The sequence below is a fragment of the Microcebus murinus genome, chromosome 25 (assembly GCF_040939455.1).
Source record: "Microcebus murinus isolate Inina chromosome 25, M.murinus_Inina_mat1.0, whole genome shotgun sequence".
Classification (NCBI taxonomy): domain Eukaryota; kingdom Metazoa; phylum Chordata; class Mammalia; order Primates; family Cheirogaleidae; genus Microcebus; species Microcebus murinus.
In genome coordinates this window covers 23,955,997-23,968,691 of record NC_134128.1, presented here as the reverse complement: position 1 = coordinate 23,968,691, position 12,695 = coordinate 23,955,997, and the positions used below count along the sequence as shown (strand labels likewise).

The 12,695-nt window shown below is 46.2% G+C and overlaps 1 long non-coding RNA gene across 1 annotated transcript; it reads right to left on the bottom strand.

Moving 5' to 3' along the window:
• Positions 1-9,395: 9,395 nt before the first annotated feature.
• On the bottom strand, positions 9,396-12,089 carry LOC142864337 (uncharacterized). The gene is made up of 3 exons (XR_012914864.1): positions 12,051-12,089; positions 11,790-11,949; positions 9,396-9,610 (listed from the first exon to the last, which is right to left on the bottom strand). It is a non-coding gene; the product is annotated as an uncharacterized LOC142864337 (long non-coding RNA).
• Between the last annotated feature and the right edge of the window lie 606 nt (positions 12,090-12,695).

Below are 12,695 nucleotides of genomic sequence, written 5' to 3'. Positions count from 1 at the left end.
GCCCATGGGGAATTATCTTCAAGTTTACGTGGTTGAAACAGAACCGGTAGAAGACAGATAGATAGATGCATAGATGATAGATATTTTAAGGAATTGGCTCATGGGATTGTGAAGTCTCGGTGAGTCCAAAACCTCGAGGAGCCGGGGTCCTGCAGGCTGGAGACTCAGGAAAGCGTTGCAGTTCCCATCCAAGGACAGTTTGGTGCGGAAGTAGGAGGGGCCCAGGCTGCAGAACTGTCTCTTGCTTGGGGGAGGGTCATTTTCCTGTTCTCTTTAGCCTTCAACTGATTGGACCAGGCCCACCCATAGTAGGGAGGCCAATGCACTTTGCTCAAAATCCACCGATTGAAGTAAGTCTCATCCAAAAAATACCTCTCATGGAAACATCTGGACACCGTGGTCCTGCCCAGTTAAGGCACAAAATTAATCGCCGTGGTGCAGTTGTTTTCTTCAATAGCAAGAGCTGGAAAGCAAGCAATAAAAAAGGCATTCGACTGAGCGGGATAGAAGCACAGCCTGTAGTTATTGTGATGTGTTCAGCCATGAGGGTTCATCGTTTGAAGATATTTCCAAATTAAAGGGGGTGATTTTTTTTCTCAATTCCCATTGCAGTATTTCAGATTCATCTGTATTAACTTAAAAATACATACCAGCATGTATGTATTAACCCACGGCCAACTGACGCGAAGATTTATAGACTTGGAAGAGACCCTAGAGGTGATGCCATCCATCAACATCATGTTAAGGCTTTCTGAAAGTCGTTCAGATCGTTACCTGCAGAGCTGGGACTGCAGAGCAGGACCCTGGCCCCGGGCTTGGTACGGTATCTGTCCAGGATGCTTGAACTGTGGTTCACGGAGCCTCGGCTCAGCGGAGCTTCCTCAGGGGGCCGCTGGGAGGACGGGGGTCCACGGCAGAGGGCTTCAGTTCAGCCTGGATTGAACATTGGACTACGGCATAACGCTCCATTTGAAAAGGGACTGTTTTGCTAAAGCAATCTTGCAAACGATTCTCTTATTCATTTGTGATGGGCACTTTTGTTTCCACTGACTCACATTAACATGTTCAAATTATATCCAAATGTCCAAAATAATAACCTTAGCTTAGAGCTTTCAAGTTTGAATTTTGGTAATTTGGTCCAGTTTGAATTTGTAAGCACAAGGAAAATATTAGCTCATCAACTTAGTAGTATGGGTTTATTTTTTCCACATTTTCCTATTTATTTTAGGATTTTCCCGTATTTCCTACTTATTTATTTATTTCCTATTCCATATTTTCTATTTTCCTGTTTCCTATTTATTTTATCCTTAAAAATTATGACAATGGATTGAATGGGATAATTAAAACCGCCTTTTTAATAAGTATTCATGAAGGAATATTAGAAAATACAGATAACAGAAAGCAAAAAAAATCATCAAACATACCATTCCCTTTGCCAGTATTTTTATGTATTGCCTTTCAGTGTTTTTTTTGTTTGTTTGTTTGTTTTCTGGGCAGAGGTTTCTTTTTCTACATAGCTGTCAATAAACCGTGTACATACGTACGATGACATGTCACACGTTCCCTTATCATATATTTAAGCCCTTTTCTGTATTATGGAACAAACGGGAAAACATGATGTCGAGTGGCCATGTAAGCTTCCGTTAAGTGTTTATACCAGCGCTTAACTAACAATCTCTTTTCTGTTTCCAATTTTTATTTGCCATAAAAAAAAAAAAAAAAAAAAAACTCTGTCTCTCTCCTGACCTCACCTGTCACGGGGGTCTCGCTCTTGCTCAGGCTGGTCTCAAACTCCTGACCTTGAGCGATCCTCCCGCCTCTGCCTCCCAGAGTGCTCGGATGACAGGCTTGAGCCACCGCGCCCGGCCTGTTCTTGGTTTTTACAAGCTGCAGAGTGAATACTTTAACATGAGAATCTGAGCATCCGAGGTGGCCCTGTGACGGGTGCTGGGAACAGAGCTGCTCTGCTGGCAGGTGAGGGGGGGATCCCCCTCCCCCAGAGCCACCTGCCCCCTGGCCTCCTCCGTGCCCCAAATGGAATGTGAAAACCAAACTCTTCATTTAAAATGTTTATTTATTTGTTGCCCTCTTAGTGGGATCTTCAAAAACGACAGAATTCCATATTTTAATAAAAAAGAAAAGAAAGAAAGCGTTGTTCCCATGACACCTAGTGAGAATGGGCAATCTAACAATGTTGGGGCAAGCATGGCTGTCCGTGTCAAAAGGACCACCATGTCCATCCCTGTGGGACCCTTCACAGGGACGGGAACCACCGGAGGGTGAGGGGGGGGAAGGAGGAGAACACTCCGTTTCGGAGCTTTGACAGGTGGAATCCCCGCCGTGCCTCTCCTCCGCTTTGCATGGCCAAACCCCACACCCTTCCCTTCCTCTGGGTCACCCCACCCCACGTGGGGTCCACATCCTCATCACGACTGGCCTTTTACAACAAGACGAGGTCAGTGTGCCCATGCTCGTAACTGGCAAACTCTTGTAATCATCACTGCCAGGAACTTGACATTATATTGCATTCTGGTTTTTATTTATTTTTTTCATTTTGTGTATTATTTTGTTTCCTCGTGCTCTAATGCTTTGATAACTTTATCCATCCTTCCCCAGTGTGTGGCTGTCTGCTAGGTTTGCGGCAGCCTCACACATGGCAGGGGATGCAAGGGGGAGTGAGACCTTCCTACCTGCCAGGAGGACACCTGGTAGCTGGGGGGATCAAAGTTACACATCAATTAAAAAAAAAAAATTGTTTTCCAATAAGGGTCTGAACCGGTCACGGCCATAAAGAAAACTGCTATTATTTTAATAACCCGATTTAAAAAAAAATTGTGTCTAGTAAATATTCCGTCTCCATCTTTACGAAACATTCCTTGAGAACTTCAAATCGTGGTTACGTTAAAAAAAAAAGTTGCAGAATTTTTGTAGGTTAACATTCTGTATGCTAACATTTTTGGGAGAAGTAATTTGGTCTATGCAATGCTATCACAGTAAAGGTGTTCGGTAAACAAGTGTCCATACACACTGCCCAGTAAATTTTCTTGTGAAGTATAAGGAGGTTACGATGGGAACAGTTCGTGAGACAGAAACTAACGCAAGATTGCAGAAGACACAATCAAGGTTTTGAAAATTTAGCTTTGAAAGCCCTATCATAAGACAAAAAATGTAGAACCATGCTTTTTTTTTTTTTTAACAAGAAAATATAAAAATTTCCTCCCCCCTTGAGGTCCTTATTCTCTCTTCTTTTTCTTAGAACTCATAAGCTAAGTTTACCAAGTTCCGATTTTCGGTATCATTGTTTACAATTCTGTCACTGTTGCCATAGATATGCAGAATGTCTGTTTCCATAGCAACGCTCTTGGTTACCTAAACAAATAGCATCATGGTGTTAATCTTGTTTCAGTGTTATTGTACTATGTTATTAGATACAAAATTCAAAAAATAATTTAAGCGGGTTTTGAAACTAGGTGGGTTGGTTTTATTGCTTGGTGCTTTAGATATTAAATTTCAATTCCAGACTAAAATATGTATCCATTTGAAAAATAGCAGGGATTTTGCATAGCAAACATGATACCAATTTTATTCGCTAGTTATAAAGCACTGTAATTTAATAAGAGGATATTCCGATACATGAGCAATATAGAGGGAGCAGCTTCCTGTCTTCAGATTAAAATGACTGTTTTTCAGTAGCCGGGAAGATTTAGCCTCCCCAAGTCTCCAAAGTCATTTACAACCCACCCATAGTAATAGTTTCCATTGCCATTGTCGCATCTTAAGTAATTTCTACCAGTTTTGCCTTTTATTTTACAGCCCCAAAGGGACAGCTGTGCAATAGACTCCAAGGAATCTCCACTACTTCCCTTTTTTTCCACCAATTGAAACAAAAGAAAAAAGTAACTTTAGCAGCTTTTTTGGGGTTTTTTTGTCTTTAAATTGGCTCAAAATTAGCTTTGATATCTTCTCTGAGGAGCGAACCTCTTGGGGTCCTTCAGAAATGGGACTGAGCCTTACCTCAGCTTGCAACACCTGTCTGGTGTATTAGTTTTTTTTGTGGTTGTTGTTTGTTTGTTTGTTTGTTTGTTTTTGAGACAGAGTCTCTCACTCTGTTGTCCAGGCTAGTGTGCCGTGGCGTTAGTCTAGCTCACAGCAACCTCAATCTCCTGGGCTCAAGCGATCCTCCTGCCTCAGCCTCCCGAGTAGCTGGGACTACAGGTGTGAGCCACCATGTCTGGCTAATTTTTTTTTTTTTCTATTTTCAGTTGCCCAGATAATTTTTCTATTTTCAGTAGAGATGGGGTCTGGCTCTTGCTCGGGCTTGCCTCGAACTCCTGAGCTCAAGCAATCCTCGCGCCTCAGCCTCCCGAGTAGCTGGGACTACAGGCATGCGCCACCATGCCCGGCTCATTTTTTCTATATATTTTTAGTTGGCCAGTTCATTTATTCCTATTTTTAGTAGAGACAGGGGTCTTGCTCTTGCTCAGGCTGGTTTCAAACTCCTGACCTCGAGCAATATGCCTGCCTCGGCCTCCCAGAGTGCTAGGATGACAGGCGTGAGCCTCCACGCCTGGCCCGGTGTATTAGTTTTAATCAAACGGATGATACTGGACTCCTTACAGGTGAGTGTGTTGGCTCACACGGGGAGGAAGATGGGCAGTGCCCAGAGGAGAAGAGATGTGAATGCTGTTTTTATTTGGAGGCCAAAAGAGGAACTCTATCTATCGCCAGTCCTGTGGCATTGCCATTTCTGCAAGGCGCTTGGGGAAGAGCTGCCCAGCTGTGCACATCTGGCTCTCTGCACTCCACTCTGACCCATTTAACAAGCCTTTTTGGAAACGTGCTTTTTTTTTTTTTTCACTTTCCTTTTGAGTATGTCTTCCTTTAACGTATCGATACGGATCTTCCCGCCCAAGTTTAGTGCTAACAGGGATCGGCTTGCAAGTATAACAACACGATACTGTGCAAATTGTGTAACAGTTGTGCTGCTCTTAGGTGAAGACCAGCAAGGAACTGAAGTAGGTGTCAACATTCAAACCCACCGCGCCCCTGGGTGGAGCGTGGGGGGCCGTCAGACAGACAAGAGCATAGAGCTCAGCTCAGGGGTGATCTGGACTTCTCTGAACCTCTGTTTCCTCATCTATAAAATAAGGGAAATGCCACCTACTGCGCAGCAAGGTGGAGGTGTTACAAACGGTTAATGCTTGCAGAGTGCGAGCCACAGTTGCATTTTATTTATTTTCCTTCTTTACTAAGTTGGTCTTGGTCAGGTCAAAAGAGCCTGGTTCCTCTGTGGCCCTAGCAGGAGGCACAGCACCTGGCCGTGGGTCCCCTCCGGCCGGGTCACCTGCCTGAGTCCTGACTCCCGGCAGGCCGGCAGCTCTGCAGTTTTCAGCTCAGAGGAGACTAGATTCGGAGCCCCCAAAGCTGCCCTCTCCACGTGGGCGCCCCGAGTACTCAGCCAACTAGTGATAAGGAAAGTCCCGGAGAAAAAGAGGCCCTTTCCTGGTCTCAGTCTTAGTGTAATCTAACCCAGCGTTTCTCACCCTGTGCCATCCGTGGTAACCTCCCAGGGACCCTGCTGAAGGGCGGGTTTTGGTTCAGCAGGTCTGGGTGGGGACCCTGGGTGGGGACCCAGGTTCTGCATAGCTAATAAGCTCTCAGACGATGACGAGGAGGCTGGCCTAGAACCTCACCTTGAAAGGGAAGGATTGAAACTCCCCAGATCGCAGATGCTCTCAGATTTGTAGAGACTCTGATTATAGAGGCCACTGCTCACAGCGGTCCACCCCCAGTGACTTAGACCAGGGCATGTTTGGGGTCTTCTTCTAGCATAAGATTCGAACCATCCGGTCTCCCTGAATTTGGCTTCTTTGCAGGATGAGGAGATCCGGTTGGTTCACATCTCTTGGGTCCTTTGGAAGGTGGTAGGACACATCAGGGAACCTGCAAAATCACATCAATTCAAATTGTTATTAACCTCATTCTGTTCGGCTGGTTTGGATCTTCTACGCACCTTAGGGTCAAAATGATTCAGTTGCATTCGGAAAGATTTGCAACAGGATTTATAATTGATTACCAGAAACAGGTTATGAATGAGTTTAGGAGCTGCCTGTACCATGCAATCATCAAAATTTACAATGTAATTAATGCTTCGGATTTTTCTGTGAAAGTTGGTCTCTGTTTCCTTTTCGTTATGTTGACACATAACAGATGCTAAGTTTCTTATACAAAATTGCATTTCGGTTTTCTGTTCTTCTTTGCTTTAGAACCCTGATGTCCCTTTACTAATTATTTTTGTTGTAATAGCAGTGTTTCTTACATGGAAACCTTTGAATGGTAATTCACTCATTTGTGAGATCATCCTTTTGAAAGAAACTGTATTTGAAAGTTCTAAAAAAAGATTCTCAGGGCATTTTAGGGGATTTTGTCCCTGGGTTTTCCTTGCCTGTGACCTCATTGTTGAGAGGACTGAATAAGATTCTAAAAATCAAGAGGGTTGTGGTTTCTAATAAACATCTGCAAACAAAGAATTACTTTCTTTTTTTATTTTTATGCTGAATATCTTCCCTGGGCTGGCATTGACTTCACAATGAATCATGATGAATCTATTTGTCCTTCTCAAAAATAGCAAGAACACTGTAACAAGATCATTTCCCTTTGAAAAAAAAAACAAAAAAAAAAAAACGAGGCAGCCCATTTTCTAACACTGGCTTGGCTGCCTGGGAGATACCTGCAGCTGTCAATGAAAAACTCATGAAAACATCTCAAAACTGTGGATGAAGGTGGTGAGTAGCATGTGAGCTAATAAAAAGAAAGCACTTGGAACAATAGCTGGCCCACACCAAGTGTTCAATAAGTATCATTATTCCTAGCCCTGGATAGCTCCTATCAAACATCTGGATGTTTATAACCAGCCAGTGTGCAGTTGCATTAATCTTTTCCCGGCTCCGTGAAGGTGTTCGTGTGTGTGTGTGTGTGTGTGTGTGTGTGTGTGTGTATCTCATATATACCATATGTCTGTTATATATCTTGTATATATCTCTCTCATATATACAAAAGTTTTGTGATGGGGGACCTTTCATAGGTGACAGTTTCAGGGCTTGTGGAAAAGTCTGGTACCTCACAGTAAAAGGAAATAATGCAAATATTCTCTCAAGTATTGTAAACTGAATGTGCAATGCAAACATTATGATTATCGATGTTCTCTCTTCCTAGAGTGTCATAAACAGGATTGTTATTTATAAAGGAACTGTTTTCTAAATAAAAGGGCAGGCATCTTGGCGGAGAAAACAATATCTGTGCCATCACACACACACACACACACACACACACACACACACACGCACACAAATGAACACACAGTTGATCTCCAAGCAGCCCGGGTTTGACCTGTGTGGGTCCACCCTACCCACTTGTAGGCAGACTTTTTATCAACGAAACACAGATGGAAAATGTGGTGCTCAAGAAATGTGCAGAGCACATATTTCTCCCACACACGTGGGGATTGTGGTGTACACAGGGGTCCTGGAACCCATCCCCCTGGCATGCCCAGGGACAACTGCATATATTAATATTTATATAAGCAATGTGTTTGTATTTTTCTCCAAGTGATATCGATTAAAAATTAATATTAGCCATTAGTATCACCAGTAGTACTCTAGCACTAACACCAGTGTAGTGTTTTCATAGAATAAGAAAAGGGAAACTTAGCCAATGGTTGGTCCATGTCCCCTCCCCAATCACCCGAGCCTAACATCCATCAGCATGGATACTTTTTACTTATCGAGGTTTAATGAGCCATTATCTTACGTTTGTTCTGTACAAACTAAGGGAGGATGCAGAAGGAAGTTCTCCACTGTTTCGTGAGAGCTTGTCCACGGTTTATTTGCGCAAGGTGAAGTCCATAGTGTTTTCCATTAATAAAAACCCTTTTTGATGGATATCAGGTGTGCCGAGTTGCGTCATGACAATGGGAGAAACAACTGGAGTGACTGCTTGGAGAAAACAGCAGGCCAAGGGCATCTCAGGAGGGTGATTAAAGTGCGCTGACTGGACTGCCAGACTCCCTGGGTTCTAATCCAGGCTCAACCCTTCATTAGCTCTTTGACCTTAAGGCATGTCCCTAACTTCTCTGTGCCTTGGGTTGTTTACTCATCTTTATAGCAGGGATATTGCAGTGCCCACTTCAAGAGGCTGTTGTTAGCGTAAACATCATAATACACACAGTGATTAGAACAGTGCCTCATTCACGGTTATCATAAACGTGGCGATCATTAAGAGATGAATACTATTTTCCATAACTGTCATTAAGACCGTTTATGTATATATATATTATAGTTTTATGAGCTGCTTCCTATGCTTCCAGAGTTGATTATAAATCTGTTCCTGTTTGATTCTGTCATCTTGGCAAATACCGGGCCAGCCTACAGCTGCTAGGTCATGTTAAGATCTCAGATTCTCGAGGGAGCTCGGTTCTCCGAGTCAGATAGCATCGGCTCCGTGAGGGCTGTGCGGATCAGGGACTTCAAGGTAATGTCCAGACGGCTTGGATATTTAGTTCTTAATCTCCGGGTTTAACTATGCAAACAGAATTAATGTAGTGAGCATTACACCAATTGCCTCGGACTGCCGTTCAACAAAACAGCACAAACTGGGCAATGCAAACAACATACCTTCATTTCCCAGAGTTCTAGGCTGGGGGCGGGGGGAGTGTCTGTGACCCAGGTGCCAGCTGATTTGATGTCCGGCAGGGGCTCCCCCCACCCCCCGGGGGTAGCAGAGCCACTTTCTTGCAGGGTCCCCACGTGGTGCAGAGAGAGCATGCTGTCTCCCCTCTCTCCCTATTAGGTCGCTAACCCCGTTGGATCATGGCCCCGCCCTTATGACCTCAGGTAGCCTTAATCACTTCTATAAAGACTCTGTCTCCAAATACAGCCCCACTGGGGGTTTGGGCTTCAGTACGTGAATTTGGGGGTGGGGGGCACGAACATTCAGTCCGTAGCACCAATGCTTAGGCATGTTTCTCTCTCTGGCATTCTGCGAAGCAGGGATGAGGCTGGCGGCATCTCTCTCCCTGCAGACGCCCTCCCCCATGCCTCACCCTCTGTCATTCCATGAACATCCCCACAGGCTGTGCAAAGGGGGAGGCCATGGACGTACCCTGAGTGACTCGTGTCTGTTCTTTTGTCCAATAACTTTGTTTTTTTTAATTTTTATTTCAGCATATTATGGGGGTACAAATTTTAAGGTTTCAATAAATGCCCTTTTCCCTGCCTCCTCCCGCAAGTCTGAGTTTCCAGCATGACCATCCCCCAGATGGTGCACAATGTGTCCAATAACTTTTAGTGCCAAACATCTATATTTTCATTTGATTTTTTTTTTTTTTTTTTACTGACAGTCTTTCAGATCGTTTTGAAGGTCTCTGCAGCGGTTGGTGGTGGCGAGGTTCTAGGATCTTAATTCTGCTCTCTGGATTTCCCACTTGGTGTTGCTGGCGCCGCTAACCCTCCCTCTCCTGGACACAGAGCTGCTGGCTGGGGAGCAACCACGAGTTCGGGGTTGGCGTGTGTCTGGCAAGAGTGACGGCGTCTTCCAGGCAGTCTCCTCAGGGCTGTTGGATACAGAGAAGGGCCAGCTCTTGGGAGCGCCATCCCTGCATCCACTGGACGCCACGGGTGGCGTTAGGGAGCCAATGACGAGACAGAGGTTTGCAAACAGCACGAGCAACGGCCATGAAAGGGTCAGGGAAGCGAGACCAGGCAGAGGGGACAATCGGACCATGCAGCTACTGCCACGGAGAACTCCGCTGCTCTCGAGGGGAGCTCAAAGAGAGGAGTGGTGCTTCCGAGATGGTCCCAGACAAGCTGAGAGGGCACCAGAGCTTTGCACCTGTGAGTGGGCCTGTCGTCGGCTACTGCTGCTCCCAAGGAGAGGGGTGAACCTCAAGTCCGCCAGCTTCCAACTCATAGAGACTCAATGTGAGCACTTAGCAGCCAGCACCTCCTGCACCTGGGAGAAAGGAGGGCTGGGTCCCAGAGGGGACACCTAGGTCAGGACCACAGCATGCATTCTGCAGAGCGACAGCAGATGACCTCTGCACTTGCATTTGATTTAGCAATTAAGAAAATGGGGCTCTAGGCCGGGCGTGGTGGCTCACGCCTATAATCCTAGCACTCGGGGAGGCTGAGGCGGGCAGATCGCTCAAGGTCAGGAGGTTGAAACCAGCCTGAGCAAGAGAGAGACCCCTGTCTCTACTAAAAAAGTAGGAAGAAATTAGCTGACCTAAAAGTATATTTTTTCTAAAAATATATATACTAACTCTGAGGAATCCCCCCAAACCCTCCTACCAGCTTGAGCTAGAGATGAAATAAAACAGTTTTTATTTTCTTTTAAACATCAATTCTTTGGGGCCACAGCAGAGCTTTCTTTTCTGAAATAGTTGCTGATTTTTTTCTTTCCTATTTATCTCCTTACAATTTGGTGGCAGTATTTTTTTTTTTTTTTTTTTTTGAGACAGAGTCTGACTCTGTTGCCCAGACTAGAGTGCCGTGGCATTGTCAGCCTAGCTCACAGCAACCTCCAACTCCTGGGCTAAAGCGATCCTCCTGCCTCAGCCTCCCGAGTAGCTGGGACTACAGGCATGCACCACCATGCCCGGCTGATTTTTTTTCTATGTATTTTTAGTTGTCCAGTTAATTTCTTTCTGTTTTTAGTAGAGACGGGGGTCTCGCTCTTGCTCAGAGCTGGTTTCAAACTCCTGACCTTGAGTGATCCTCCCGCCTCGACCTCCCAGAGTGCTGGGTTTACAGGCCACCGCGCCCGGCCAGGGGGCAGTAATTTTGTGAAAATTTAGTGCCTCTCGTTGTTGAGACATTTCAAAGAACTCCCGGGATCCCTTTTTCGCATCGCTCAGGACAGTGCCACCTTGAGTCCGTCTGTCCTTGGAGGACAGACGGGTCACCTTTGTCATTGCTTTGAGTGGGAAACTTCCAGAGAGCTAGAGAAAGGATTTCTGATCTCAGGATCTGAATGGTTAATGGAGTTCTTTGCAGGTGAGGTAATGTTTTGGTTAACTCACAGGTCAGTGGGACCTGTTGTCCTCAGGTAACTTGCCCTGGGGGAGGTTTTTGGCTGAAGGTCTGTGTTAGAGCAAGGAACATTTCCTGATCTCAGGCAGAGAGACAGACGTGGACCTGGTCTTAAAGGAGGAGTTTTCTGACTTTCCCAGAGACTCCCGAGAACTGGTCAGCCACGTACACTCTGCGCTCGCTCGCGGAGAATTCCCCCCCATCTCTCTTGTCTCTTTCTGGGTTTTTCCTATTAGTGATGACGCACGTAAAAAAAGATAATGATTTCTGAGGTTCTTTCAAACCTCCACTTTCAGATCAGCAGCAGCCCAGGGGCCTAGATAAATAGGTCAGTTATTACTGACGTCAACGGGAACTCCCTGCCTGGGATTAGCCCAGCAGGAGCTTGAAGAGCCAGACAGAGGTGGGACCGGGTGAGCTCGTGTCAGTCGCAAACTCCTGCAACAGATGAGGGTGCAAGAGGCCACCCTGAAAGCTCTTCCTTGCGCCCCATAACTAGGGAGCCGAATGACCTGCTTTCTACTGGCTCATGTGTGATCTCTCTGCAGAGGATGGACCTTCTTTGTTTATCAGAAAACCCAGCCTCACCTCCCCAGGGGGAATTCTCCTCCTCTGACCAGACTGGTCGGGCCAGAAAAACCGAGAGAGGCAGAGAGATACCTTTCCGTACTGGGGGAGGAGCCATCCTTCCCAGATCCTTACCTCATTCTCAAAGGGCTTGGCTGCCTTTCCCATTTTATTTTGTTTATTTTCCACGGTGTCCAGTTTTCAGGCATTTCCTGAGACTGCTGTGCGTTGGAGGGAGGTGGGGAAAGTGATTATTAGTTGGAGCAAACTCGGCCTTCTCACCAAGGACAGTTTCCTGCAAAGTGGGGCCGGGTGTGTCAACGTCGGGGCCGAGGTACCAGGGCAGGTCTGGGGTGGTGTGGGGCGGGCCTCCGGGGGTCCCCGATACACACTCACCTCCCCAAGCTCTTCAAGGCATTCTGGCTCTTTTTTTTTTTTTTGAGATAGAGCCTCATTCTTTTGCCCGGGCTGGAGTGCCGTGGCGTCAGCCTAGCTCACAGCAACCTCAAACTCCTGGGCTCAAGCGATCCTCCTGCCTCAGCCTCCTGAGTAGCTGGGACTACAGGCATGCGCCACCATGCCCGGCTAATTTTTTTCTCTATGTATTTTTAGTTGCCCAGCTGATCTCTTTCTATTTTTAGTAGAGATGGGGTCCCGCTCTTGCTCAGAGCTGCTTTCGAACTCCTAACCTTGAGCGATCCACCTGCCTCGGCCTCCCAGAGTGCTGGGATGACAGGCATGAGCCACCGCGCCGCTGGGCCCATTCCGGCTCTTTTTTGCCTGCTGGTGTCTGGTGCTATGAAATTCACTTATTCTTCGGGTCTGCATTGTGTATACAGTCGGTGCTCTGCGAGCCACTGGGAACTCAGCCAGGAAGTCATTGCCCGTAACCTCAAGGCCAATCCTCAAGGAATGACCAGACAGGCTGATACTTACCAGGTGGGGAGGCTCGCTCCCTGCCCGCCAAGTCCCCAGGGCCTGCCTGGAGGTTCTGTGCTCATCTTTGCACCTGACACAGTGACCTCATCCCAACACTTGTGA